At 34.2% G+C, this 27368-nt stretch overlaps 18 non-coding genes across 18 annotated transcripts; all 18 read right to left on the bottom strand.

Moving 5' to 3' along the window:
- Positions 1 to 2970: 2970 nt before the first annotated feature.
- On the bottom strand, positions 2971 to 3042 carry TRNAP-UGG (transfer RNA proline (anticodon UGG)). Its single transcript has one exon. It is a non-coding gene; the product is annotated as a tRNA-Pro (tRNA).
- A 989-nt stretch (positions 3043 to 4031) lies between these two features.
- TRNAP-UGG (transfer RNA proline (anticodon UGG)) lies at positions 4032 to 4103 on the bottom strand. Its single transcript has one exon. It is a non-coding gene; the product is annotated as a tRNA-Pro (tRNA).
- A 788-nt stretch (positions 4104 to 4891) lies between these two features.
- On the bottom strand, positions 4892 to 4963 carry TRNAR-UCG (transfer RNA arginine (anticodon UCG)). The gene has a single exon. It is a non-coding gene; the product is annotated as a tRNA-Arg (tRNA).
- Positions 4964 to 6617: 1654 nt separating this feature from the next.
- Positions 6618 to 6689, bottom strand: TRNAP-UGG (transfer RNA proline (anticodon UGG)). Its single transcript has one exon. It is a non-coding gene; the product is annotated as a tRNA-Pro (tRNA).
- A 2322-nt stretch (positions 6690 to 9011) lies between these two features.
- On the bottom strand, positions 9012 to 9083 carry TRNAP-UGG (transfer RNA proline (anticodon UGG)). The gene has a single exon. It is a non-coding gene; the product is annotated as a tRNA-Pro (tRNA).
- A 989-nt stretch (positions 9084 to 10072) lies between these two features.
- Positions 10073 to 10144, bottom strand: TRNAP-UGG (transfer RNA proline (anticodon UGG)). The gene has a single exon. It is a non-coding gene; the product is annotated as a tRNA-Pro (tRNA).
- Positions 10145 to 10932: 788 nt separating this feature from the next.
- TRNAR-UCG (transfer RNA arginine (anticodon UCG)) lies at positions 10933 to 11004 on the bottom strand. Its single transcript has one exon. It is a non-coding gene; the product is annotated as a tRNA-Arg (tRNA).
- Positions 11005 to 12458: 1454 nt separating this feature from the next.
- On the bottom strand, positions 12459 to 12530 carry TRNAR-UCG (transfer RNA arginine (anticodon UCG)). Its single transcript has one exon. It is a non-coding gene; the product is annotated as a tRNA-Arg (tRNA).
- A 1184-nt stretch (positions 12531 to 13714) lies between these two features.
- TRNAP-UGG (transfer RNA proline (anticodon UGG)) lies at positions 13715 to 13786 on the bottom strand. The gene has a single exon. It is a non-coding gene; the product is annotated as a tRNA-Pro (tRNA).
- Positions 13787 to 15245: 1459 nt separating this feature from the next.
- On the bottom strand, positions 15246 to 15317 carry TRNAP-UGG (transfer RNA proline (anticodon UGG)). The gene has a single exon. It is a non-coding gene; the product is annotated as a tRNA-Pro (tRNA).
- Positions 15318 to 16971: 1654 nt separating this feature from the next.
- TRNAP-UGG (transfer RNA proline (anticodon UGG)) lies at positions 16972 to 17043 on the bottom strand. Its single transcript has one exon. It is a non-coding gene; the product is annotated as a tRNA-Pro (tRNA).
- Positions 17044 to 18032: 989 nt separating this feature from the next.
- On the bottom strand, positions 18033 to 18104 carry TRNAP-UGG (transfer RNA proline (anticodon UGG)). Its single transcript has one exon. It is a non-coding gene; the product is annotated as a tRNA-Pro (tRNA).
- A 788-nt stretch (positions 18105 to 18892) lies between these two features.
- Positions 18893 to 18964, bottom strand: TRNAR-UCG (transfer RNA arginine (anticodon UCG)). The gene has a single exon. It is a non-coding gene; the product is annotated as a tRNA-Arg (tRNA).
- A 1654-nt stretch (positions 18965 to 20618) lies between these two features.
- TRNAP-UGG (transfer RNA proline (anticodon UGG)) lies at positions 20619 to 20690 on the bottom strand. The gene has a single exon. It is a non-coding gene; the product is annotated as a tRNA-Pro (tRNA).
- A 788-nt stretch (positions 20691 to 21478) lies between these two features.
- Positions 21479 to 21550, bottom strand: TRNAR-UCG (transfer RNA arginine (anticodon UCG)). Its single transcript has one exon. It is a non-coding gene; the product is annotated as a tRNA-Arg (tRNA).
- Positions 21551 to 23204: 1654 nt separating this feature from the next.
- TRNAP-UGG (transfer RNA proline (anticodon UGG)) lies at positions 23205 to 23276 on the bottom strand. The gene has a single exon. It is a non-coding gene; the product is annotated as a tRNA-Pro (tRNA).
- A 1450-nt stretch (positions 23277 to 24726) lies between these two features.
- TRNAR-UCG (transfer RNA arginine (anticodon UCG)) lies at positions 24727 to 24798 on the bottom strand. The gene has a single exon. It is a non-coding gene; the product is annotated as a tRNA-Arg (tRNA).
- Positions 24799 to 25982: 1184 nt separating this feature from the next.
- On the bottom strand, positions 25983 to 26054 carry TRNAP-UGG (transfer RNA proline (anticodon UGG)). The gene has a single exon. It is a non-coding gene; the product is annotated as a tRNA-Pro (tRNA).
- Between the last annotated feature and the right edge of the window lie 1314 nt (positions 26055 to 27368).

The raw sequence follows: 27368 nt of genomic DNA, 5'->3' as shown, positions 1-27368 counted from the left end.
AATGCAAAAAGCTGGAGCAAACCCACAATTTCATTTAAATGAAGATGTAACATTTTAAAAATAACAACTTAAAACAAAAAAATGTGTATGTAGTATTGCGAAAATAATAACTTAAGGTTACTTGTTATCCAAGTATGCATATTTAAAATGTGCAGTGCCAAGATTTAGAGGTCCCAATAGAGTTTGGACTTTTTTGATAGTTGGAACCTAAGACTTGTCACATACTGTTTGCAACTCAAGCATGCAGACCCAGAAGAAAGACAAAATAAACACCTGCAATTTATTGTTGATCTTTTTGTTAGTCATAATGAGACTATTCTTTTAAGCCACTCAGGGTTACTTAGACAAAAGAAAGGTAAGAGAAAAACCTGTAATTTCATTTTGACAGTTTTTTGTTTGTCAAAATGAGACTTTTAAGCCACTCAAGGTTACTTAGACAAAATGGAATCTATAGTTTACCCAATATACCACCAAATGCTTGACATTTTACTAAGTATGCATAAGTATGTAGCTGTAAAAGATGGGCTCATCCGAGATTTGAACCCGGGACCTCTCGCACCGAAAGCGAGAATTATACCCCTTGACCAACGAGCCCACTGTGCATGTCTTTTTTATGTATATTAATGAAATTGTAAGTAAACCTGTTTGTATACATTAGTGAGTATTTTAAAATGCTAATAAATACTATCAGATATTAAGGACTATAAAAGTACATGAAAACATGGGCTCGTCCGGGATTTGAACCGGGGACCTCTCGCACCCAAAGCGAAAATCATACCCCTAGACCAGGCATTCCCAACCACGGTCCTCAAGGCACACCAACAGTGCAGGTTTTAGTGATATCCAGGCTGCAGCACAGATGGTTAAATGAAAATAAATTAGATACTAATTAAGTCACCTGTGCTGAAGCCTGGATATTACTAAAACCTGCACTGTTGGTGTGCCTTGAGGACCGTGGTTGGGAAAGCCTGCCCTAGACCAACGAGCCAACTGCGTAATGGCTTTTCATTCAGATTTTACCATTTTTAAAGTAAAACTCAAATTATTTAAGAAAAAATGCAAAAAGCTGGAGCAAACACACAATTTCATTTAAATGAAGATGTAACATTTTAAAAATAACAACTTAAAACAAAAAAATGTGTATGTAGTATTGCGAAAATAATAACTTAAGGTTACTTGTTATCCAAGTATGCATATTTAAAATGTGCAGTGCCAAGATTTAGAGGTCCCAATAGAGTTTGGACTTTTTTGATAGTTGGAACTTAAGACTTGTCACATACTGTGTGCAACTCAAGCATGCAGACCCAGAAGAAAGACAAAATAAACACCTGCAATTTATTGTTGATCTTTTTGTTAGTCATAATGAGACTATTCTTTTAAGCCACTCAGGGTTACTTAGACAAAAGAAAGGTAAGAGAAAAACCTGTATAAAAAGCCTGGATATTACTAAAACCTGCACTGTTGGTGTGCCTTGAGGACCGTGGTTGGGAAAGCCTGCCCTAGAACAACGAGCCAACTGCGTAATGGCTTTTCATTCAGATTTTACCATTTTTAAAGTAAAACTCAAATTATTTAAGAAAAAATGCAAAAAGCTGGAGCAAACACACAATTTCATTTAAATGAAGATGTAACATTTTAAAAATAACAACTTAAAACAAAAAAATGTGTATGTAGTATTGCGAAAATAATAACTTAAGGTAACTTGTTATCCAAGTATACATATTTAAAATGTGCAGTGCCAAGATTTAGAGGTCCCAATAGAGTTTGGACTTTTTTGATAGTTGGAACCTAAGACTTGTCACATACTGTGTGCAACTCAAGCATGCAGACCCAGAAGAAAGACAAAATAAACACCTGCAATTTATTGTTGATCTTTTTGTTAGTCATAATGAGACTATTCTTTTAAGCCACTCAGGGTTACTTAGACAAAAGAAAGGTAAGAGAAAAACCTGTAATTTCATTTTGACAGTTTTTTGTTTGTCAAAATGAGACTTTTAAGCCACTCAAGGTTACTTAGACAAAATGGAATCTATAGTTTACCCAATATACCACCAAATGCTTGACATTTTACTAAGTATGCATAAGTATATACCTGTAAAAGATGGGCTCATCCGGGATTTGTACCAGGGATCTCTCGCACCCTAAGCAAGAATTATACCCCTTGACCAACGAGCCCACTGTGCATGTCTTTTTTATGTATATTAATGAAATTGTAAGTAAACCTGTTTGTATACATTAGTGAGTATTTTAAAATGCTATTAAATACTATCAGATATTAAGGACTATAAAAGTACATGAAAACATAGGCTCGTCTGGGATTTGAACCCGAGAACTCTCACACCCAAAGCGAGAATCATACCCCTAGACCAACGAGCCAACTGCGAAATGGCTTCTCATTCAGATTTTACCATTTTTAAAGTAAAACTCAAATTATTTAAGAAAAAATGCAAAAAGCTGGAGCAAACACACAATTTCATTTAAATGAAGATGTAACATTTTAAAAATAACATAACAACTTAAAACAAAAAATGTGTATGTAGTATTGCGAAAATAATAACTTAAGGTTACTTGTCATCCAAGTATGCATATTTAAAATGTGCAGTGCCAAGATTTAGAGGTCCCAATAGAGTTTGGACCTTTTTAATAGTTGGAACCTAAGACTTGTCACATATCTGTGTGCAACTCAAGCATGCAGACCCAGAAGAAAGACAAAATAAACACCTGCAATTTATTGTTGATCTTTTTGTTAGTCATAATGAGACTATTCTTTTAAGCCACTCAGGGTTACTTAGACAAAAGAAAGGTAAGAGAAAAACCTGTAATTTCATTTTGACAGTTTTTTGTTTGTCAAAATTAGACTTTTAAGCCACTCAAGGTTACTTAGACAAAATGGAATCTATAGTTTACCCAATATACCACCAAATGCTAGACATTTTACTAAGTATGCATAAGTATGTACCTGTAAAAGATGGGCTCATCCGGGATTTGAACCCGGGACCTCTCGCACCCAAAGCGAGAATTATACCTCTTGACCAACGAGCCCACTGTGCATGTCTTTTTTATGTATATTAATGAAATTGTAAGTAAACCTGTTTGTATACATTAGTGAGTATTTTAAAATGCTATTAAATACTATCAGATATTAAGGACTATAAAAGTACATGAAACCATGGGCTCGTCCAGGATTTGAACCCAGGACCTCTCGCACCCAAAGCAAGAATCATACCCATAGACCAACGAGCCAACTGCATAATGGCTTCTCATTCAGATTTTACCATTTTTAAAGTAAAACTCAAATTATTTAAGAAAAATGCAAAAAGCTGGAGCAAACACACAATTTCATTTAATGAAGATGTAACATTTTAAAAATAACAACTTAAAACAAAAAAATGTGTATGTAGTATTGCGAAAATAATAACTTAAGGTTACTTGTTATCCAAGTATGCATATTTAAAATGTGCAGTGCCAAGATTTAGAGGTCCCAATAAAGTTTGGACTTTTTTGATAGTTAGAACCTAAGACTTGTCACATACTGTGTGCAACTCAAGCATGCAGACCCAGAAGAAAGACAAAATAAACACCTGCAATTTATTGTTGATCTTTTTGTTAGTCATAATGAGACTATTCTTTTAAGCCACTCAGGGTTACTTAGACAAAAGAAAGGTAAGAGAAAAACCTGTAATTTCATTTTGACAGTTTTTTGTTTGTCAAAATGAGACTTTATAGCCACTCAAGGTTACTTAGACAAAATGGAATCTATAGTGTACCCAATATACCACCAAATGCTTGACATTTTACTAAGTTTGCATAAGTATATGCCTGTAAAAGATGGGCTCATCAGGGATTTGTACCAGGGATCTCTCGCACCCTAAGCAAGAATTATACCCCTTGACCAACGATCCCACTGTGCATGTCTTTTTTATGTATATTAATGAAATTGTAAGTAAACCTGTTTGTATACATTAGTGAGTATTTTAAAATGCTATTAAATACTATCAGATATTAAGGACTATAAAAGTACATGAAAACATGGGCTCGTCTGGGATTTGAACCCGGGACCTCTCGCACCCAAAGCGAGAATCATACCCCTAGACCAACGAGCCAACTGCGTAATGGCTTTTCATTCAGATTTTACCATTTTTAAAGTAAAACTCAAATTATTTAAGAAACAATGCAAAAAGCTGGAGCAAACACACAATTTCATTTAAATGAAGATGTAACATTTTAAAAATAACAACTTAAAACAAAAAAATGTGTATGTAGTATTGCGAAAATAATAACTTAAGGTTACTTGTTATCCAAGTATGCATATTTAAAATGTGCAGTGCCAAGATTTAGAGGTCCCAATAGAGTTTGGACTTTTTTGATAGTTGGAACCTAAGACTTGTCACATACTGTGTGCAACTCAAGCATGCAGACCCAGAAGAAAGACAAAATAAACACCTGCAATTTATTGTTGATCTTTTTGTTAGTCATAATGAGACTATTCTTTTAAGCCACTCAGGGTTACTTAGACAAAAGAAAGGTAAGAGAAAAACCTGTAATTTCATTTTGACAGTTTTTTGTTTGTCAAAATGAGACTTTATAGCCACTCAAGGTTACTTAGACAAAATGGAATCTATAGTGTACCCAATATACCACCAAATGCTTGACATTTTACTAAGTTTGCATAAGTATATGCCTGTAAAAGATGGGCTCATCAGGGATTTGTACCAGGGATCTCTCGCACCCTAAGCAAGAATTATACCCCTTGACCAACGAGCCCACTGTGCATGTCTTTTTTATGTATATTAATGAAATTGTAAGTAAACCTGTTTGTATACATTAGTGAGTATTTTAAAATGCTATTAAATACTCAGATATTAAGGACTATAAAAGTACATGAAAACATAGGCTCGTCCGGGATTTGAACCCGAGACCTCTCGCACCGAAAGCGAGAATCATACCCCTAGACCAACGAGCCAACTGCGTAATGGCTTCTCATTCAGATTTTACCATTTTTAAAGTAAAACTCAAATTATTTAAGAAAAAATGCAAAAAGCTGGAGCAAACACACAATTTCATTTAAATGAAGATGTAACATTTTAAAAATAACATAACAACTTAAAACAAAAAATGTGTATGTAGTATTGCGAAAATAATAACTTAAGGTTACTTGTCATCCAAGTATGCATATTTAAAATGTGCAGTGCCAAGATTTAGAGGTCCCAATAGAGTTTGGACCTTTTTGATAGTTGGAACCTAAGACTTGTCACATACTGTGTGCAACTCAAGCATGCAGACCCAGAAGAAAGACAAAATAAACACCTGCAATTTATTGTTGATCTTTTTGTTAGTCATAATGAGACTATTCTTTTAAGCCACTCAGGGTTACTTAGACAAAAGAAAGGTAAGAGAAAAACCTGTAATTTCATTTTGACAGTTTTTTGTTTGTCAAAATGAGACTATTAAGCCACTCAAGGTTACTTAGACAAAATGGAATCTATAGTTTACCCAATATACCACCAAATGCTTGACATTTTACTAAGTATGCATAAGTATGTACCTGTAAAAGATGGGATCATCCGGGATTTGAACCCGGGACCTCTCGCACCCAAAGCGAGAATTATACCCCTTGACCAACGAGCCCACTGTGCATGTCTTTTTTATGTATATTAATGAAATTGTAAGTAAACCTGTTTGTATACATTAGTGAGTATTTTAAAATGATGTTAAATACTATCAGATATTAAGGACTATAAAAGTACATGAAACCATGGGCTCGTCCAGGATTTGAACCCAGGACCTCTCGCACCCAAAGCGAGAATCATACCCATAGACCAACGAGCCAACTGCATAATGGCTTCTCATTCAGATTTTACCATTTTTAAAGTAAAACTCAAATTATTTAAGAAAAATGCAAAAAGCTGGAGCAAACACACAATTTCATTTAATGAAGATGTAACATTTTAAAAATAACAACTTAAAACAAAAAAATGTGTATGTAGTATTGCGAAAATAATAACTTAAGGTTACTTGTTATCCAAGTATGCATATTTAAAATGTGCAGTGCCAAGATTTAGAGGTCCCAATAAAGTTTGGACTTTTTTGATAGTTAGAACCTAAGACTTGTCACATACTGTGTGCAACTCAAGCATGCAGACCCAGAAGAAAGACAAAATAAACACCTGCAATTTATTGTTGATCTTTTTGTTAGTCATAATGAGACTATTCTTTTAAGCCACTCAGGGTTACTTAGGCAAAAGAAAGGTAAGAGAAAAACCTGTAATTTCATTTTGACAGTTTTTTGTTTGTCAAAATGAGACTTTTAAGCCACTCAAGGTTACTTAGACAAAATGGAATCTATAGTTTACCCAATATACCACCAAATGCTTGACATTTTACTAAGTATGCATAAGTATATACCTGTAAAAGATGGGCTCATCCGGGATTTGTACCAGGGATCTCTCGCACCCTAAGCAAGAATTATACCCCTTGACCAACGAGCCCACTGTGCATGTCTTTTTTATGTATATTAATGAAATTGTAAGTAAACCTGTTTGTATACATTAGTGAGTATTTTTAAATGCTATTAAATACTATCAGATATTAAGGACTATAAAAGTATATGAAACCATGGGCTCGTCCGTGATTTGAACCCGGGACTTCTCGCACCCAAAGCGAGAATCATACCCCTAGACCAACGAGCCAACTGCATAATAAACTCTCATTCAGATTTTACCATTTTTAAAGTAAAACTCAAATTATTTAAGAAAAAATGCAAAAAGCTGGAGCAAACACACAATTTCATTTAATGAAGATGTAACGTTTTAAAAATAACATAACAACTTAAAACAACAAAATGTGTATGTAGTATTGCGACAATAATAACTTAAGGTTACTTGCTATCCAAGTATGCATATTTAAAATGTGCAGTGCCAAGATTTAGAGGTCCCAATAGAGTTTGGACTTTTTTGATAGTTGGAACCTAAGACTTGTCACATACTGTTTGCAACTCAAGCATGCAGACCCAGAAGAAAGACAAAATAAACACCTGCAATTTATTGTTGATCTTTTTGTTAGTCATAATGAGACTATTCTTTTAAGCCACTCAGGGTTACTTAGACAAAAGAAAGGTAAGAGAAAAACCTGTAATTTCATTTTGACAGTTTTTTGTTTGTCAAAATGAGATTTTATAGCCACTCAAGGTTACTTAGACAAAATGGAATCTATAGTGTACCCAATATACCACCAAATGCTTGACATTTTACTAAGTTTGCATAAGTATATGCCTGTAAAAGATGGGCTCATCCGGGATTTGTACCAGGGATCTCTCGCACCCTAAGCAAGAATTATACCCCTTGACCAACGAGCCCACTGTGCATGTCTTTTTTTATGTATATTAATGAAATTGTAAGTAAACCTGTTTGTATATATTAGTGAGTATTTTAAAATGCTATTAAATACTATCAGATATTAAGGACTATAAAAGTACATGAAAACATGGGCTCGTCTGGTATTTGAACCCGGGACCTCTCGCACCCAAAATGAGAATCATACCCCTAGACCAACGAGCCAACTGCGTAATGGCTTTTCATTCAGATTTTACCATTTTTAAATTAAAACTCAAATTATTTAAGAAAAAATGCAAAAAGCTGGAGCAAACCCACAATTTCATTTAAATGAAGATGTAACATTTTAAAAATAACAACTTAAAACAAAAAAATGTGTATGTAGTATTGCGAAAATAATAACTTAAGGTTACTTGTTATCCAAGTATGCATATTTAAAATGTGCAGTGCCAAGATTTAGAGGTCCCAATAGAGTTTGGACTTTTTTGATAGTTGGAACCTAAGACTTGTCACATACTGTTTGCAACTCAAGCATGCAGACCCAGAAGAAAGACAAAATAAACACCTGCAATTTATTGTTGATCTTTTTGTTAGTCATAATGAGACTATTCTTTTAAGCCACTCAGGGTTACTTAGACAAAAGAAAGGTAAGAGAAAAACCTGTAATTTCATTTTGACAGTTTTTTGTTTGTCAAAATGAGACTTTTAAGCCACTCAAGGTTACTTAGACAAAATGGAATCTATAGTTTACCCAATATACCACCAAATGCTTGACATTTTACTAAGTATGCATAAGTATATACCTGTAAAAGATGGGCTCATCCGGGATTTGTACCAGGGATCTCTCGCACCCTAAGCAAGAATTATACCCCTTGACCAACGAGCCCACTGTGCATGTCTTTTTTATGTATATTAATGAAATTGTAAGTAAACCTGTTTGTATACATTAGTGAGTATTTTAAAATGCTATTAAATACTATCAGATATTAAGGACTATAAAAGTACATGAAAACATAGGCTCGTCTGGGATTTGAACCCGAGAACTCTCACACCCAAAGCGAGAATCATACCCCTAGACCAACGAGCCAACTGCGTAATGGCTTCTCATTCAGATTTTACCATTTTTAAAGTAAAACTCAAATTATTTAAGAAAAAATGCAAAAAGCTGGAGCAAACACACAATTTCATTTAAATGAAGATGTAACATTTTAAAAATAACATAACAACTTAAAACAAAAAATGTGTATGTAGTATTGCGAAAATAATAACTTAAGGTTACTTGTCATCCAAGTATGCATATTTAAAATGTGCAGTGCCAAGATTTAGAGGTCCCAATAGAGTTTGGACCTTTTTGATAGTTGGAACCTAAGACTTGTCACATACTGTGTGCAACTCAAGCATGCAGACCCAGAAGAAAGACAAAATAAACACCTGCAATTTATTGTTGATCTTTTTGTTAGTCATAATGAGACTATTCTTTTAAGCCACTCAGGGTTACTTAGACAAAAGAAAGGTAAGAGAAAAACCTGTAATTTCATTTTGACAGTTTTTTGTTTGTCAAAATTAGACTATTAAGCCACTCAAGGTTACTTAGACAAAATGGAATCTATAGTTTACCCAATATACCACCAAATGCTAGACATTTTACTAAGTATGCATAAGTATGTACCTGTAAAAGATGGGCTCATCCGGGATTTGAACCCGGGACCTCTCGCACCCAAAGCGAGAATTATACCTCTTGACCAACGAGCCCACTGTGCATGTCTTTTTTATGTATATTAATGAAATTGTAAGTAAACCTGTTTGTATACATTAGTGAGTATTTTAAAATGCTATTAAATACTATCAGATATTAAGGACTATGAAAGTACATGAAACCATGGGCTCGTCCAGGATTTGAACCCAGGACCTCTCGCACCCAAAGCAAGAATCATACCCATAGACCAACGAGCCAACTGCATAATGGCTTCTCATTCAGATTTTACCATTTTTAAAGTAAAACTCAAATTATTTAAGAAAAATGCAAAAAGCTGGAGCAAACACACAATTTCATTTAATGAAGATGTAACATTTTAAAAATAACAACTTAAAACAAAAAAATGTGTATGTAGTATTGCGAAAATAATAACTTAAGGTTACTTGTTATCCAAGTATGCATATTTAAAATGTGCAGTGCCAAGATTTAGAGGTCCCAATAAAGTTTGGACTTTTTTGATAGTTAGAACCTAAGACTTGTCACATACTGTGTGCAACTCAAGCATGCAGACCCAGAAGAAAGACAAAATAAACATTTGCAATTTATTGTTGATCTTTTTGTTAGTCATAATGAGACTATTCTTTTAAGCCACTCAGGGTTACTTAGACAAAAGAAAGGTAAGAGAAAAACCTGTAATTTCATTTTGACAGTTTTTTGTTTGTCAAAATGAGACTTTATAGCCACTCAAGGTTACTTAGACAAAATGGAATCTATAGTGTACCCAATATACCACCAAATGCTTGACATTTTACTAAGTTTGCATAAGTATATGCCTGTAAAAGATGGGCTCATCAGGGATTTGTACCAGGGATCTCTCGCACCCTAAGCAAGAATTATACCCCTTGACCAACGATCCCACTGTGCATGTCTTTTTTATGTATATTAATGAAATTGTAAGTAAACCTGTTTGTATACATTAGTGAGTATTTTAAAATGCTATTAAATACTATCAGATATTAAGGACTATAAAAGTACATGAAAACATGGGCTCGTCTGGGATTTGAACCCGGGACCTCTCGCACCCAAAGCGAGAATCATACCCCTAGACCAACGAGCCAACTGCGTAATGGCTTTTCATTCAGATTTTACCATTTTTAAAGTAAAACTCAAATTATTTAAGAAACAATGCAAAAAGCTGGAGCAAACACACAATTTCATTTAAATGAAGATGTAACATTTTAAAAATAACAACTTAAAACAAAAAAATGTGTATGTAGTATTGCGAAAATAATAACTTAAGGTTACTTGTTATCCAAGTATGCATATTTAAAATGTGCAGTGCCAAGATTTAGAGGTCCCAATAGAGTTTGGACTTTTTTGATAGTTGGAACCTAAGACTTGTCACATACTGTGTGCAACTCAAGCATGCAGACCCAGAAGAAAGACAAAATAAACACCTGCAATTTATTGTTGATCTTTTTGTTAGTCATAATGAGACTATTCTTTTAAGCCACTCAGGGTTACTTAGACAAAAGAAAGGTAAGAGAAAAACCTGTAATTTCATTTTGACAGTTTTTTGTTTGTCAAAATGAGACTTTATAGCCACTCAAGGTTACTTAGACAAAATGGAATCTATAGTGTACCCAATATACCACCAAATGCTTGACATTTTACTAAGTTTGCATAAGTATATGCCTGTAAAAGATGGGCTCATCAGGGATTTGTACCAGGGATCTCTCGCACCCTAAGCAAGAATTATACCCCTTGACCAACGAGCCCACTGTGCATGTCTTTTTTATGTATATTAATGAAATTGTAAGTAAACCTGTTTGTATACATTAGTGAGTATTTTAAAATGCTATTAAATACTCAGATATTAAGGACTATAAAAGTACATGAAAACATAGGCTCGTCCGGGATTTGAACCCGAGACCTCTCGCACCGAAAGCTAGAATCATACCCCTAGACCAACGAGCCAACTGCGTAATGGCTTCTCATTCAGATTTTACCATTTTTAAAGTAAAACTCAAATTATTTAAGAAAAAATGCAAAAAGCTGGAGCAAACACAATTTCATTTAAATGAAGATGTAACATTTTAAAAATAACATAACAACTTAAAACAAAAAATGTGTATGTAGTATTGCGAAAATAATAACTTAAGGTTACTTGTCATCCAAGTATGCATATTTAAAATGTGCAGTGCCAAGATTTAGAGGTCCCAATAGAGTTTGGACCTTTTTGATAGTTGGAACCTAAGACTTGTCACATACTGTGTGCAACTCAAGCATGCAGACCCAGAAGAAAGACAAAATAAACACCTGCAATTTATTGTTGATCTTTTTGTTAGTCATAATGAGACTATTCTTTTAAGCCACTCAGGGTTTACTTAGACAAAAGAAAGGTAAGAGAAAAACCTGTAATTTCATTTTGACAGTTTTTTGTTTGTCAAAATGAGACTATTAAGCCACTCAAGGTTACTTAGACAAAATGGAATCTATAGTTTACCCAATTTACCACCAAATGCTTGACATTTTACTAAGTATGCATAAGTATGTACCTGTAAAAGATGGGATCATCCGGGATTTGAACCCGGGACCTCTCGCACCCAAAGCGAGAATTATACCCCTTGACCAACGAGCCCACTGTGCATGTCTTTTTTATGTATATTAATGAAATTGTAAGTAAACCTGTTTGTATACATTAGTGAGTATTTTAAAATGATGTTAAATACTATCAGATATTAAGGACTATAAAAGTACATGAAAACATGGGCTCGTCTGGTATTTGAACCCGGGACCTCTCGCACCCAAAATGAGAATCATACCCCTAGACCAACGAGCCAACTGCGTAATGGCTTTTCATTCAGATTTTACCATTTTTAAATTAAAACTCAAATTATTTAAGAAAAAATGCAAAAAGCTGGAGCAAACCCACAATTTCATTTAAATGAAGATGTAACATTTTAAAAATAACAACTTAAAACAAAAAAATGTGTATGTAGTATTGCGAAAATAATAACTTAAGGTTACTTGTTATCCAAGTATGCATATTTAAAATGTGCAGTGCCAAGATTTAGAGGTCCCAATAGAGTTTGGACTTTTTTGATAGTTGGAACCTAAGACTTGTCACATACTGTTTGCAACTCAAGCATGCAGACCCAGAAGAAAGACAAAATAAACACCTGCAATTTATTGTTGATCTTTTTGTTAGTCATAATGAGACTATTCTTTTAAGCCACTCAGGGTTACTTAGACAAAAGAAAGGTAAGAGAAAAACCTGTAATTTCATTTTGACAGTTTTTTGTTTGTCAAAATGAGACTTTTAAGCCACTCAAGGTTACTTAGACAAAATGGAATCTATAGTTTACCCAATATACCACCAAATGCTTGACATTTTACTAAGTATGCATAAGTATGTAGCTGTAAAAGATGGGCTCATCCGGGATTTGAACCCGGGACCTCTCGCACCGAAAGCGAGAATTATACCCCTTGACCAACGAGCCCACTGTGCATGTCTTTTTTATGTATATTAATGAAATTGTAAGTAAACCTGTTTGTATACATTAGTGAGTATTTTAAAATGCTAATAAATACTATCAGATATTAAGGACTATAAAAGTACATGAAAACATGGGCTCGTCCGGGATTTGAACCGGGGACCTCTCGCACCCAAAGCGAAAATCATACCCCTAGACCAGGCATTCCCAACCACGGTCCTCAAGGCACACCAACAGTGCAGGTTTTAGTGATATCCAGGCTGCAGCACAGATGGTTAAATGAAAATAAATTAGATACTAATTAAGTCACCTGTGCTGAAGCCTGGATATTACTAAAACCTGCACTGTTGGTGTGCCTTGAGGACCGTGGTTGGGAAAGCCTGCCCTAGACCAACGAGCCAACTGCGTAATGGCTTTTCATTCAGATTTTACCATTTTTAAAGTAAAACTCAAATTATTTAAGAAAAAATGCAAAAAGCTGGAGCAAACACACAATTTCATTTAAATGAAGATGTAACATTTTAAAAATAACAACTTAAAACAAAAAAATGTGTATGTAGTATTGCGAAAATAATAACTTAAGGTTACTTGTTATCCAAATATGCATATTTAAAATGTGCAGTGCCAAGATTTAGAGGTCCCAATAGAGTTTGGACTTTTTTGATAGTTGGAACTTAAGACTTGTCACATACTGTGTGCAACTCAAGCATGCAGACCCAGAAGAAAGACAAAATAAACACCTGCAATTTATTGTTGATCTTTTTGTTAGTCATAATGAGACTATTCTTTTAAGCCACTCTGGGTTACTTAGACAAAAGAAAGGTAAGAGAAAAACCTGTAATTTCATTTTGACAGTTTTTTGTTTGTCAAAATGAGACTTTTAAGCCACTCAAGGTTACTTAGACAAAATGGAATCTATAGTTTACCCAATATACCACCAAATGCTTGACATTTTACTAAGTATGCATAAGTATATACCTGTAAAAGATGGGCTCATCCGGGATTTGTACCAGGGATCTCTCGCACCCTAAGCAAGAATTATACCCCTTGACCAACGAGCCCACTGTGCATGTCTTTTTTATGTATATTAATGAAATTGTAAGTAAACCTGTTTGTATACATTAGTGAGTATTTTAAAATGCTATTAAATACTATCAGATATTAAGGACTATAAAAGTACATGAAAACATAGGCTCGTCCGGGATTTGAACCCGAGACCTCTCGCACCCAAAGCGAGAATCATACCCCCAGACCAACGAGCCAACTGCGTAATGGCTTCTCATTCAGATTTTACCATTTTTAAAGTAAAACTCAAATTATTTAAGAAAAAATGCAAAAAGCTGGAGCAAACACACAATTTCATTTAAATGAAGATGTAACATTTTAAAAATAACATAACAACTTAAAACAAAAAATGTGTATGTAGTATTGCGAAAATAATAACTTAAGGTTACTTGTCATCCAAGTATGCATATTTAAAATGTGCAGTGCCAAGATTTAGAGGTCCCAATAGAGTTTGGACCTTTTTGATAGTTGGAACCTAAGACTTGTCACATACTGTGTGCAACTCAAGCATGCAGACCCAGAAGAAAGACAAAATAAACACCTGCAATTTATTGTTGATCTTTTTGTTAGTCATAATGAGACTATTCTTTTAAGCCACTCAGGGTTACTTAGACAAAAGAAAGGTAAGAGAAAAACCTGTAATTTCATTTTGACAGTTTTTTGTTTGTCAAAATGAGACTTTTAAGCCACTCAAGGTTACTTAGACAAAATGGAATCTATAGTTTACCCAATATACCACCAAATGCTTGACATTTTACTAAGTATGCATAAGTATATACCTGTAAAAGATGGGCTCATCCGGGATTTGTACCAGGGATCTCTCGCACCCTAAGCAAGAATTATACCCCTTGACCAACGAGCCCACTGTGCATGTCTTTTTTATGTATATTAATGAAATTGTAAGTAAACCTGTTTGTATACATTAGTGAGTATTTTAAAATGCTATTAAATACTATCAGATATTAAGGACTATAAAAGTACATGAAAACATAGGCTCGTCTGGGATTTGAACCCGAGAACTCTCACACCCAAAGCGAGAATCATACCCCTAGACCAACGAGCCAACTGCGTAATGGCTTCTCATTCAGATTTTACCATTTTTAAAGTAAAACTCAAATTATTTAAGAAAAAATGCAAAAAGCTGGAGCAAACACACAATTTCATTTAAATGAAGATGTAACATTTTAAAAATAACATAACAACTTAAAACAAAAAATGTGTATGTAGTATTGCGAAAATAATAACTTAAGGTTACTTGTCATCCAAGTATGCATATTTAAAATGTGCAGTGCCAAGATTTAGAGGTCCCAATAGAGTTTGGACCTTTTTGATAGTTGGAACCTAAGACTTGTCACATACTGTGTGCAACTCAAGCATGCAGACCCAGAAGAAAGACAAAATAAACACCTGCAATTTATTGTTGATCTTTTTGTTAGTCATAATGAGACTATTCTTTTAAGCCACTCAGGGTTACTTAGACAAAAGAAAGGTAAGAGAAAAACCTGTAATTTCATTTTGACAGTTTTTTGTTTGTCAAAATGAGACTATTAAGCCACTCAAGGTTACTTAGACAAAATGGAATCTATAGTTTACCCAATATACCACCAAATGCTAGACATTTTACTAAGTATGCATAAGTATGTACCTGTAAAAGATGGGCTCATCCGGGATTTGAACCCGGGACCTCTCGCACCCAAAGCGAGAATTATACCTCTTGACCAACGAGCCCACTGTGCATGTCTTTTTTATGTATATTAATGAAATTGTAAGTAAACCTGTTTGTATACATTAGTGAGTATTTTAAAATGCTATTAAATACTATCAGATATTAAGGACTATAAAAGTACATGAAACCAGGGGCTCGTCCAGGATTTGAACCCAGGACCTCTCGCACCCAAAGCAAGAATCATACCCATAGACCAACGAGCCAACTGCATAATGGCTTCTCATTCAGATTTTACCATTTTTAAAGTAAAACTCAAATTATTTAAGAAAAATGCAAAAAGCTGGAGCAAACACACAATTTCATTTAATGAAGATGTAACATTTTAAAAATAACAACTTAAAACAAAAAAATGTGTATGTAGTATTGCGAAAATAATAACTTAAGGTTACTTGTTATCCAAGTATGCATATTTAAAATGTGCAGTGCCAAGATTTAGAGGTCCCAATAAAGTTTGGACTTTTTTGATAGTTAGAACCTAAGACTTGTCACATACTGTGTGCAACTCAAGCATGCAGACCCAGAAGAAAGACAAAATAAACACCTGCAATTTATTGTTGATCTTTTTGTTAGTCATAATGAGACTATTCTTTTAAGCCACTCAGGGTTACTTAGACAAAAGAAAGGTAAGAGAAAAACCTGTAATTTCATTTTGACAGTTTTTTGTTTGTCAAAATGAGACTTTTAAGCCACTCAAGGTTACTTAGACAAAATGGAATCTATAGTTTACCCAATATACCACCAAATGCTTAACATTTTACTAAGTATGCATAAGTATATACCTGTAAAAGATGGGCTCATCCGGGATTTGTACCAGGGATCTCTCGCACCCTAAGCAAGAATTATACCCCTTGACCAACGAGCCCACTGTGCATGTCTTTTTTATGTATATTAATGAAATTGTAAGTAAACCTGTTTGTATACATTAGTGAGTATTTTAAAATGCTATTAAATACTATCAGATATTAAGGACTATAAAAGTACATGAAAACATAGGCTCGTCTGGGATTTGAACCCGAGAACTCTCACACCCAAAGCGAGAATCATACCCCTAGACCAACGAGCCAACTGCGTAATGGCTTCTCATTCAGATTTTACCATTTTTAAAGTAAAACTCAAATTATTTAAGAAAAAATGCAAAAAGCTGGAGCAAACACACAATTTCATTTAAATGAAGATGTAACATTTTAAAAATAACATAACAACTTAAAACAAAAAATGTGTATGTAGTATTGCGAAAATAATAACTTAAGGTTACTTGTCATCCAAGTATGCATATTTAAAATGTGCAGTGCCAAGATTTAGAGGTCCCAATAGAGTTTGGACCTTTTTGATAGTTGGAACCTAAGACTTGTCACATACTGTGTGCAACTCAAGCATGCAGACCCAGAAGAAAGACAAAATAAACACCTGCAATTTATTGTTGATCTTTTTGTTAGTCATAATGAGACTATTCTTTTAAGCCACTCAGGGTTACTTAGACAAAAGAAAGGTAAGAGAAAAACCTGTAATTTCATTTTGACAGTTTTTTGTTTGTCAAAATGAGACTATTAAGCCACTCAAGGTTACTTAGACAAAATGGAATCTATAGTTTACCCAATATACCACCAAATGCTAGACATTTTACTAAGTATGCATAAGTATGTACCTGTAAAAGATGGGCTCATCCGGGATTTGAACCCGGGACCTCTCGCACCCAAAGCGAGAATTATACCTCTTGACCAACGAGCCCACTGTGCATGTCTTTTTTATGTATATTAATGAAATTGTAAGTAAACCTGTTTGTATACATTAGTGAGTATTTTAAAATGCTATTAAATACTATCAGATATTAAGGACTATAAAAGTACATGAAACCATGGGCTCGTCCAGGATTTGAACCCAGGACCTCTCGCACCCAAAGCAAGAATCATACCCATAGACCAACGAGCCAACTGCGTAATGGCTTCTCATTCAGATTTTACCATTTTTAAAGTAAAACTCAAATTATTTAAGAAAAATGCAAAAAGCTGGAGCAAACACACAATTTCATTTAATGAAGATGTAACATTTTAAAAATAACAACTTAAAACAAAAAAATGTGTATGTAGTATTGCGAAAATAATAACTTAAGGTTACTTGTTATCCAAGTATGCATATTTAAAATGTGCAGTGCCAAGATTTAGAGGTCCCAATAAAGTTTGGACTTTTTTGATAGTTAGAACCTAAGACTTGTCACATACTGTGTGCAACTCAAGCATGCAGACCCAGAAGAAAGACAAAATAAACACCTGCAATTTATTGTTGATCTTTTTGTTAGTCATAATGAGACTATTCTTTTAAGCCACTCAGGGTTACTTAGACAAAAGAAAGGTAAGAGAAAAACCTGTAATTTCATTTTGACAGTTTTTTGTTTGTCAAAATGAGACTTTTAAGCCACTCAAGGTTACTTAGACAAAATGGAATCTATAGTTTACCCAATATACCACCAAATGCTTGACATTTTACTAAGTATGCATAAGTATATACCTGTAAAAGATGGGCTCATCCGGGATTTGTACCAGGGATCTCTCGCACCCTAAGCAAGAATTATACCCCTTGACCAACGAGCCCACTGTGCATGTCTTTTTTATGTATATTAATGAAATTGTAAGTAAACCTGTTTGTATACATTAGTGAGTATTTTAAAATGCTATTAAATACTATCAGATATTAAGGACTATAAAAGTACATGAAAACATAGGCTCGTCCGGGATTTGAACCCGAGACCTCTCGCACCCAAAGCGAGAATCATACCCCTAGACCAACGAGCCAACTGCGTAATGGCTTCTCATTCAGATTTTACCATTTTTAAAGTAAAACTCAAATTATTTAAGAAACAATGCAAAAAGCTGGAGCAAACACACAATTTCATTTAAATGAAGATGTAACATTTTAAAAATAACAACTTAAAACAAAAAAATGTGTATGTAGTATTGCGAAAATAATAACTTAAGGTTACTTGTTATCCAAGTATGCATATTTAAAATGTGCAGTGCCAAGATTTAGAGGTCCCAATAGAGTTTGGACTTTTTTGATAGTTGGAACCTAAGACTTGTCACATACTGTGTGCAACTCAAGCATGCAGACCCAGAAGAAAGACAAAATAAACACCTGCAATTTATTGTTGATCTTTTTGTTAGTCATAATGAGACTATTCTTTTAAGCCACTCAGGGTTACTTAGACAAAAGAAAGGTAAGAGAAAAACCTGTAATTTCATTTTGACAGTTTTTTGTTTGTCAAAATGAGACTTTATAGCCACTCAAGGTTACTTAGACAAAATGGAATCTATAGTGTACCCAATATACCACCAAATGCTTGACATTTTACTAAGTTTGCATAAGTATATGCCTGTAAAAGATGGGCTCATCAGGGATTTGTACCAGGGATCTCTCGCACCCTAAGCAAGAATTATACCCCTTGACCAACGAGCCCACTGTGCATGTCTTTTTTATGTATATTAATGAAATTGTAAGTAAACCTGTTTGTATACATTAGTGAGTATTTTAAAATGCTATTAAATACTCAGATATTAAGGACTATAAAAGTACATGAAAACATAGGCTCGTCCGGGATTTGAACCCGAGACCTCTCGCACCGAAAGCGAGAATCATACCCCTAGACCAACGAGCCAACTGCGTAATGGCTTCTCATTCAGATTTTACCATTTTTAAAGTAAAACTCAAATTATTTAAGAAAAAATGCAAAAAGCTGGAGCAAACACACAATTTCATTTAAATGAAGATGTAACATTTTAAAAATAACATAACAACTTAAAACAAAAAATGTGTATGTAGTATTGCGAAAATAATAACTTAAGGTTACTTGTCATCCAAGTATGCATATTTAAAATGTGCAGTGCCAAGATTTAGAGGTCCCAATAGAGTTTGGTCCTTTTTGATAGTTGGAACCTAAGACTTGTCACATACTGTGTGCAACTCAAGCATGCAGACCCAGAAGAAAGACAAAATAAACACCTGCAATTTATTGTTGATCTTTTTGTTAGTCATAATGAGACTATTCTTTTAAGCCACTCAGGGTTACTTAGACAAAAGAAAGGTAAGAGAAAAACCTGTAATTTCATTTTGACAGTTTTTTGTTTGTCAAAATGAGACTATTAAGCCACTCAAGGTTACTTAGACAAAATGGAATCTATAGATTACCCAATATACCACCAAATGCTTGACATTTTACTAAGTATGCATAAGTATGTACCTGTAAAAGATGGGATCATCCGGGATTTGAACCCGGGACCTCTCGCACCCAAAGCGAGAATTATACCCCTTGACCAACGAGCCCACTGTGCATGTCTTTTTTATGTATATTAATGAAATTGTAAGTAAACCTGTTTGTATACATTAGTGAGTATTTTAAAATGCTGTTAAATACTATCAGATATTAAGGACTATAAAAGTACATGAAACCATGGGCTCGTCCAGGATTTGAACCCAGGACCTCTCGCACCCAAAACAAGAATCATACCCATAGACCAACGAGCCAACTGCATAATGGCTTCTCATTCAGATTTTACCATTTTTAAAGTAAAACTCAAATTATTTAAGAAAAATGCAAAAAGCTGGAGCAAACACACAATTTCATTTAATGAAGATGTAACATTTTAAAAATAACAACTTAAAACAAAAAAATGTGTATGTAGTATTGCGAAAATAATAACTTAAGGTTACTTGTTATCCAAGTATGCATATTTAAAATGTGCAGTGCCAAGATTTAGAGGTCCCAATAAAGTTTGGACTTTTTTGATAGTTAGAACCTAAGACTTGTCACATACTGTGTGCAACTCAAGCATGCAGACCCAGAAGAAAGACAAAATAAACACCTGCAATTTATTGTTGATCTTTTTGTTAGTCATAATGAGACTATTCTTTTAAGCCACTCAGGGTTACTTAGACAAAAGAAAGGTAAGAGAAAAACCTGTAATTTCATTTTGACAGTTTTTTGTTTGTCAAAATGAGACTTTATAGCCACTCAAGGTTACTTAGACAAAATGGAATCTATAGTGTACCCAATATACCACCAAATGCTTGACATTTTACTAAGTTTGCATAAGTATATGCCTGTAAAAGATGGGCTCATCAGGGATTTGTACCAGGGATCTCTCGCACCCTAAGCAAGAATTATACCCCTTGACCAACGATCCCACTGTGCATGTCTTTTTTATGTATATTAATGAAATTGTAAGTAAACCTGTTTGTATACATTAGTGAGTATTTTAAAATGCTATTAAATACTATCAGATATTAAGGACTATAAAAGTACATGAAAACATGGGCTCGTCTGGGATTTGAACCCGGGACCTCTCGCACCCAAAGCGAGAATCATACCCCTAGACCAACGAGCCAACTGCGTAATGGCTTTTCATTCAGATTTTACCATTTTTAAAGTAAAACTCAAATTATTTAAGAAACAATGCAAAAAGCTGGAGCAAACACACAATTTCATTTAAATGAAGATGTAACATTTTAAAAATAACAACTTAAAACAAAAAAATGTGTATGTAGTATTGCGAAAATAATAACTTAAGGTTACTTGTTATCCAAGTATGCATATTTAAAATGTGCAGTGCCAAGATTTAGAGGTCCCAATAGAGTTTGGACTTTTTTGATAGTTGGAACCTAAGACTTGTCACATACTGTGTGCAACTCAAGCATGCAGACCCAGAAGAAAGACAAAATAAACACCTGCAATTTATTGTTGATCTTTGAGTTAGTCATAATGAGACTATTCTTTTAAGCCACTCAGGGTTACTTAGACAAAAGAAAGGTAAGAGAAAAACCTGTAATTTCATTTTGACAGTTTTTTGTTTGTCAAAATGAGACTTTATAGCCACTCAAGGTTACTTAGACAAAATGGAATCTATAGTGTACCCAATATACCACCAAATGCTTGACATTTTACTAAGTTTGCATAAGTATATGCCTGTAAAAGATGGGCTCATCAGGGATTTGTACCAGGGATCTCTCGCACCCTAAGCAAGAATTATACCCCTTGACCAACGAGCCCACTGTGCATGTCTTTTTTATGTATATTAATGAAATTGTAAGTAAACCTGTTTGTATACATTAGTGAGTATTTTAAAATGCTATTAAATACTCAGATATTAAGGACTATAAAAGTACATGAAAACATAGGCTCGTCCGGGATTTGAACCCGAGACCTCTCGCACCGAAAGCGAGAATCATACCCCTTGACCAACGAGCCAACTGCGTAATGGCTTCTCATTCAGATTTTACCATTTTTAAAGTAAAACTCAAATTATTTAAGAAAAAATGCAAAAAGCTGGAGCAAACACACAATTTCATTTAAATGAAGATGTAACATTTTAAAAATAACATAACAACTTAAAACAAAAAATGTGTATGTAGTATTGCGAAAATAATAACTTAAGGTTACTTGTCATCCAAGTATGCATATTTAAAATGTGCAGTGCCAAGATTTAGAGGTCCCAATAGAGTTTGGACCTTTTTGATAGCTGGAACCTAAGACTTGTCACATACTGTGTGCAACTCAAGCATGCAGACCCAGAAGAAAGACAAAATAAACACCTGCAATTTTTTGTTGATCTTTTTGTTAGTCATAATGAGACTATTCTTTTAAGCCACTCAGGGTTACTTAGACAAAAGAAAGGTAAGAGAAAAACCTGTAATTTCATTTTGACAGTTTTTTGTTTGTCAAAATGAGACTATTAAGCCACTCAAGGTTACTTAGACAAAATGGAATCTATAGTTTACCCAATATACCACCAAATGCTTGACATTTTACTAAGTATGCATAAGTATGTACCTGTAAAAGATGGGCTCATCCGGGATTTGAACCCGGGACCTCTCGCACCCAAAGCAAGAATTATACCTCTTGACCAACGAGCCCACTGTGCATGTCTTTTTTATGTATATTAATGAAATTGTAAGTAAACCTGTTTGTATACATTAGTGAGTATTTTAAAATGCTATTAAATACTATCAGATATTAAGGACTATAAAAGTACATGAAAACATGGGCTCGTCTGGTATTTGAACCCGGGACCTCTCGCACCCAAAGCGAGTATCATACCCATAGACCAACGAGCCAACTGCATAATAACTTCTCATTCAGATTTTACCATTTTTAAAGTAAAACTCAAATTATTTAAGAAAAATGCAAAAAGCTGGAGCAAACACACAATTTCATTTAATGAAGATGTAACATTTTAAAAATAACAACTTAAAACAAAAAAATGTGTATGTAGTATTGCGAAAATAATAACTTAAGGTTACTTGTTATCCAAGTATGCATATTTAAAATGTGCAGTGCCAAGATTTAGAGGTCCCAATAAAGTTTGGACTTTTTTGATAGTTAGAACCTAAGACTTGTCACATACTGTGTGCAACTCAAGCATGCAGACCCAGAAGAAAGACAAAATAAACACCTGCAATTTATTGTTGATCTTTTTGTTAGTCATAATGAGACTATTCTTTTAAGCCACTCAGGGTTACTTAGACAAAAGAAAGGTAAGAGAAAAACCTGTAATTTCATTTTGACAGTTTTTTGTTTGTCAAAATGAGACTTTTAAGCCACTCAAGGTTACTTAGACAAAATGGAATCTATAGTGTACCCAATATACCACCAAATGCTTGACATTTTACTAAGTTTGCATAAGTATATGCCTGTAAAAGATGGGCTCATCCGGGATTTGTACCAGGGATCTCTCGCACCCTAAGCAAGAATTATACCCCTTGACCAACGAGCCCACTGTGCATGTCTTTTTTATGTATATTAATGAAATTGTAAGTAAACCTGTTTGTATACATTAGTGAGTATTTTAAAATGCTATTAAATACTATCAGATATTAAGGACTATAAAAGTACATGAAAACATGGGCTCGTCTGGGATTTGAACCCGGGACCTCTCGCACCCAAAGCGAGAATCATACCCCTAGACCAACGAGCCAACTGCGTAATGGCTTTTCATTCAGATTTTACCATTTTTAAAGTAAAACTCAAATTATTTAAGAAAAATGCAAAAAGCAGGAGCAAACCCACAATTTCATTTAAATGAAGATGTAACATTTTAAAAATAACAACTTAAAACAAAAAAATGTGTATGTAGTATTGCGACAATAATAACTTAAGGTTACTTGCTATCCAAGTATGCATATTTAAAATGTGCAGTGCCAAGATTTAGAGGTCCCAATAGAGTTTGGACTTTTTTGATAGTTGGAACCTAAGACTTGTCACATACTGTTTGCAACTCAAGCATGCAGACCCAGAAGAAAGACAAAATAAACACCTGCAATTTATTGTTGATCTTTTGTTAGTCATAATGAGACTATTCTTTTAAGCCACTCAGGGTTACTTAGACAAAAGAAAGGTAAGAGAAAAACCTGTAATTTCATTTTGACAGTTTTTTGTTTGTCAAAATGAGACTTTTAAGCCACTCAAGGTTACTTAGACAAAATGGAATCTATAGTGTACCCAATATACCACCAAATGCTTGACATTTTACTAAGTTTGCATAAGTATATGCCTGTAAAAGATGGGCTCATCCGGGATTTGTACCAGGGATCTCTCGCACCCTAAGCAAGAATTATACCCCTTGACCAACGAGCCCACTGTGCGTGTCTTTTTTTATGTATATTAATGAAATTGTAAGTAAACCTGTTTGTATACATTAGTGAGTATTTTAAAATGCTATTAAATACTATCAGATATTAAGGACTATAAAAGTACATGAAAACATGGGCTCGTCTGGTATTTGAACCCGGGACCTCTCGCACCCAAAACGAGAATCATACCCCTAGACCAACGAGCCAACTGCGTAATGGCTTTTCATTCAGATTTTACCATTTTTAAATTAAAACTCAAATTATTTAAGAAAAAATGCAAAAAGCTGGAGCAAACCCACAATTTCATTTAAATGAAGATGTAACATTTTAAAAATAACAACTTAAAACAAAAAAATGTGTATGTAGTATTGCGAAAATAATAACTTAAGGTTACTTGTTATCCAAGTATGCATATTTAAAATGTGCAGTGCCAAGATTTAGAGGTCCCAATAGAGTTTGGACTTTTTTGATAGTTGGAACCTAAGACTTGTCACATACTGTTTGCAACTCAAGCATGCAGACCCAGAAGAAAGACAAAATAAACACCTGCAATTTATTGTTGATCTTTTTGTTAGTCATAATGAGACTATTCTTTTAAGCCACTCAGGGTTACTTAGACAAAAGAAAGGTAAGAGAAAAACCTGTAATTTCATTTTGACAGTTTTTTGTTTGTCAAAATGAGACTTTTAAGCCACTCAAGGTTACTTAGACAAAATGGAATCTATAGTTTACCCAATATACCACCAAATGCTTGACATTTTACTAAGTATGCATAAGTATGTAGCTGTAAAAGATGGGCTCATCCGGGATTTGAACCCGGGACCTCTCGCACCGAAAGCGAGAATTATACCCCTTGACCAACGAGCCCACTGTGCATGTCTTTTTTATGTATATTAATGAAATTGTAAGTAAACCTGTTTGTATACATTAGTGAGTATTTTAAAATGCTAATAAATACTATCAGATATTAAGGACTATAAAAGTACATGAAAACATGGGCTCGTCCGGGATTTGAACCGGGGACCTCTCGCACCCAAAGCGAAAATCATACCCCTATACCAGGCATTCCCAACCACGGTCCTCAAGGCACACCAACAGTGCAGGTTTTAGTGATATCCAGGCTGCAGCACAGATGGTTAAATGAAAATAAATTAGATACTAATTAAGTCACCTGTGCTGAAGCCTGGATATTACTAAAACCTGCACTGTTGGTGTGCCTTGAGGACCGTGGTTGGGAAAGCCTGCCCTAGACCAACGAGCCAACTGCGTAATGGCTTTTCATTCAGATTTTACCATTTTTAAAGTAAAACTCAAAATATTTAAGAAAAAATGCAAAAAGCTGGAGCAAACACACAATTTCATTTAAATGAAGATGTAACATTTTAAAAATAACAACTTAAAACAAAAAAATGTGTATGTAGTATTGCGAAAATAATAACTTAAGGTTACTTGTTATCCAAGTATGCATATTTAAAATGTGCAGTGCCAAGATTTAGAGGTCCCAATAGAGTTTGGACTTTTTTGATAGTTGGAACTTAAGACTTGTCACATACTGTGTGCAACTCAAGCATGCAGACCCAGAAGAAAGACAAAATAAACACCTGCAATTTATTGTTGATCTTTTTGTTAGTCATAATGAGACTATTCTTTTAAGCCACTCAGGGTTACTTAGACAAAAGAAAGGTAAGAGAAAAACCTGTAATTTCATTTTGACAGTTTTTTGTTTGTCAAAATGAGACTTTTAAGCCACTCAAGGTTACTTAGACAAAATGGAATCTATAGTTTACCCAATATACCACCAAATGCTTGACATTTTACTAAGTATGCATAAGTATATACCTGTAAAAGATGGGCTCATCCGGGATTTGTACCAGGGATCTCTCGCACCCTAAGCAAGAATTATACCCCTTGACCAACGAGCCCACTGTGCATGTCTTTTTTATGTATATTAATGAAATTGTAAGTAAACCTGTTTGTATACATTAGTGAGTATTTTAAAATGCTATTAAATACTATCAGATATTAAGGACTATAAAAGTACATGAAAACATAGGCTCGTCCGGGATTTGAACCCGAGACCTCTCGCACCCAAAGCGAGAATCATACCCCTAGACCAACGAGCAAACTGCGTAATGGCTTCTCATTCAGATTTTACCATTTTTAAAGTAAAACTCAAATTATTTAAGAAAAAATGCAAAAAGCTGGAGCAAACACACAATTTCATTTAAATGAAGATGTAACATTTTAAAAATAACATAACAACTTAAAACAAAAAATGTGTATGTAGTATTGCGAAAATAATAACTTAAGGTTACTTGTCATCCAAGTATGCATATTTAAAATGTGCAGTGCCAAGATTTAGAGGTCCCAATAGAGTTTGGACCTTTTTGATAGTTGGAACCTAAGACTTGTCACATACTGTGTGCAACTCAAGCATGCAGACCCAGAAGAAAGACAAAATAAACACCTGCAATTTATTGTTGATCTTTTTGTTAGTCATAATGAGACTATTCTTTTAAGCCACTCAGGGTTACTTAGACAAAAGAAAGGTAAGAGAAAAACCTGTAATTTCATTTTGACAGTTTTTTGTTTGTCAAAATGAGACTATTAAGCCACTCAAGGTTACTTAGACAAAATGGAATCTATAGTTTACCCAATATACCACCAAATGCTTGACATTTTAGTAAGTATGCATAAGTATGTACCTGTAAAAGATGGGCTCATCCGGGATTTGAACCCGGGACCTCTCACACCCAAAGCGAGAATTATACCTCTTGACCAACAAGCCCACTGTGCATGTCTTTTTTATGTATATTAATGAAATTGTAAGTAAACCTGTTTGTATACATTAGTGAGTATTTTAAAATGCTATTAAATACTATCAGATATTAAGGACTATAAAAGTACATGAAACCATGGGCTCGTCCAGGATTTGAACCCAGGACCTCTCGCACCCAAAGCGAGAATCATACCCATAGACCAACGAGCCAACTGCGTAATGGCTTCTCATTCAGATTTTACCATTTTTAAAGTAAAACTCAAATTATTTAAGAAAAATGCAAAAAGCTGGAGCAAACACACAATTTCATTTAATGAAGATGTAACATTTTAAAAATAACAACTTAAAACAAAAAAATGTGTATGTAGTATTGCGAAAATAATAACTTAAGGTTACTTGTTATCCAAGTATGCATATTTAAAATGTGCAGTGCCAAGATTTAGAGGTCCCAATAAAGTTTGGACTTTTTTGATAGTTAGAACCTAAGACTTGTCACATACTGTGTGCAACTCAAGCATGCAGACCCAGAAGAAAGACAAAATAAACACCTGCAATTTATTGTTGATCTTTTTGTTAGTCATAATGAGACTATTCTTTTAAGCCACTCAGGGTTACTTAGACAAAAGAAAGGTAAGAGAAAAACCTGTAATTTCACTTT

Source organism: Pseudophryne corroboree, chromosome 3 (genome assembly GCF_028390025.1).
Source record: "Pseudophryne corroboree isolate aPseCor3 chromosome 3, aPseCor3.hap2, whole genome shotgun sequence".
In the NCBI taxonomy this organism is placed as follows: domain Eukaryota; kingdom Metazoa; phylum Chordata; class Amphibia; order Anura; family Myobatrachidae; genus Pseudophryne; species Pseudophryne corroboree.
Note: the sequence above shows the minus strand (reverse complement) of the source record. Positions and strands in the feature narration are given on the sequence as shown.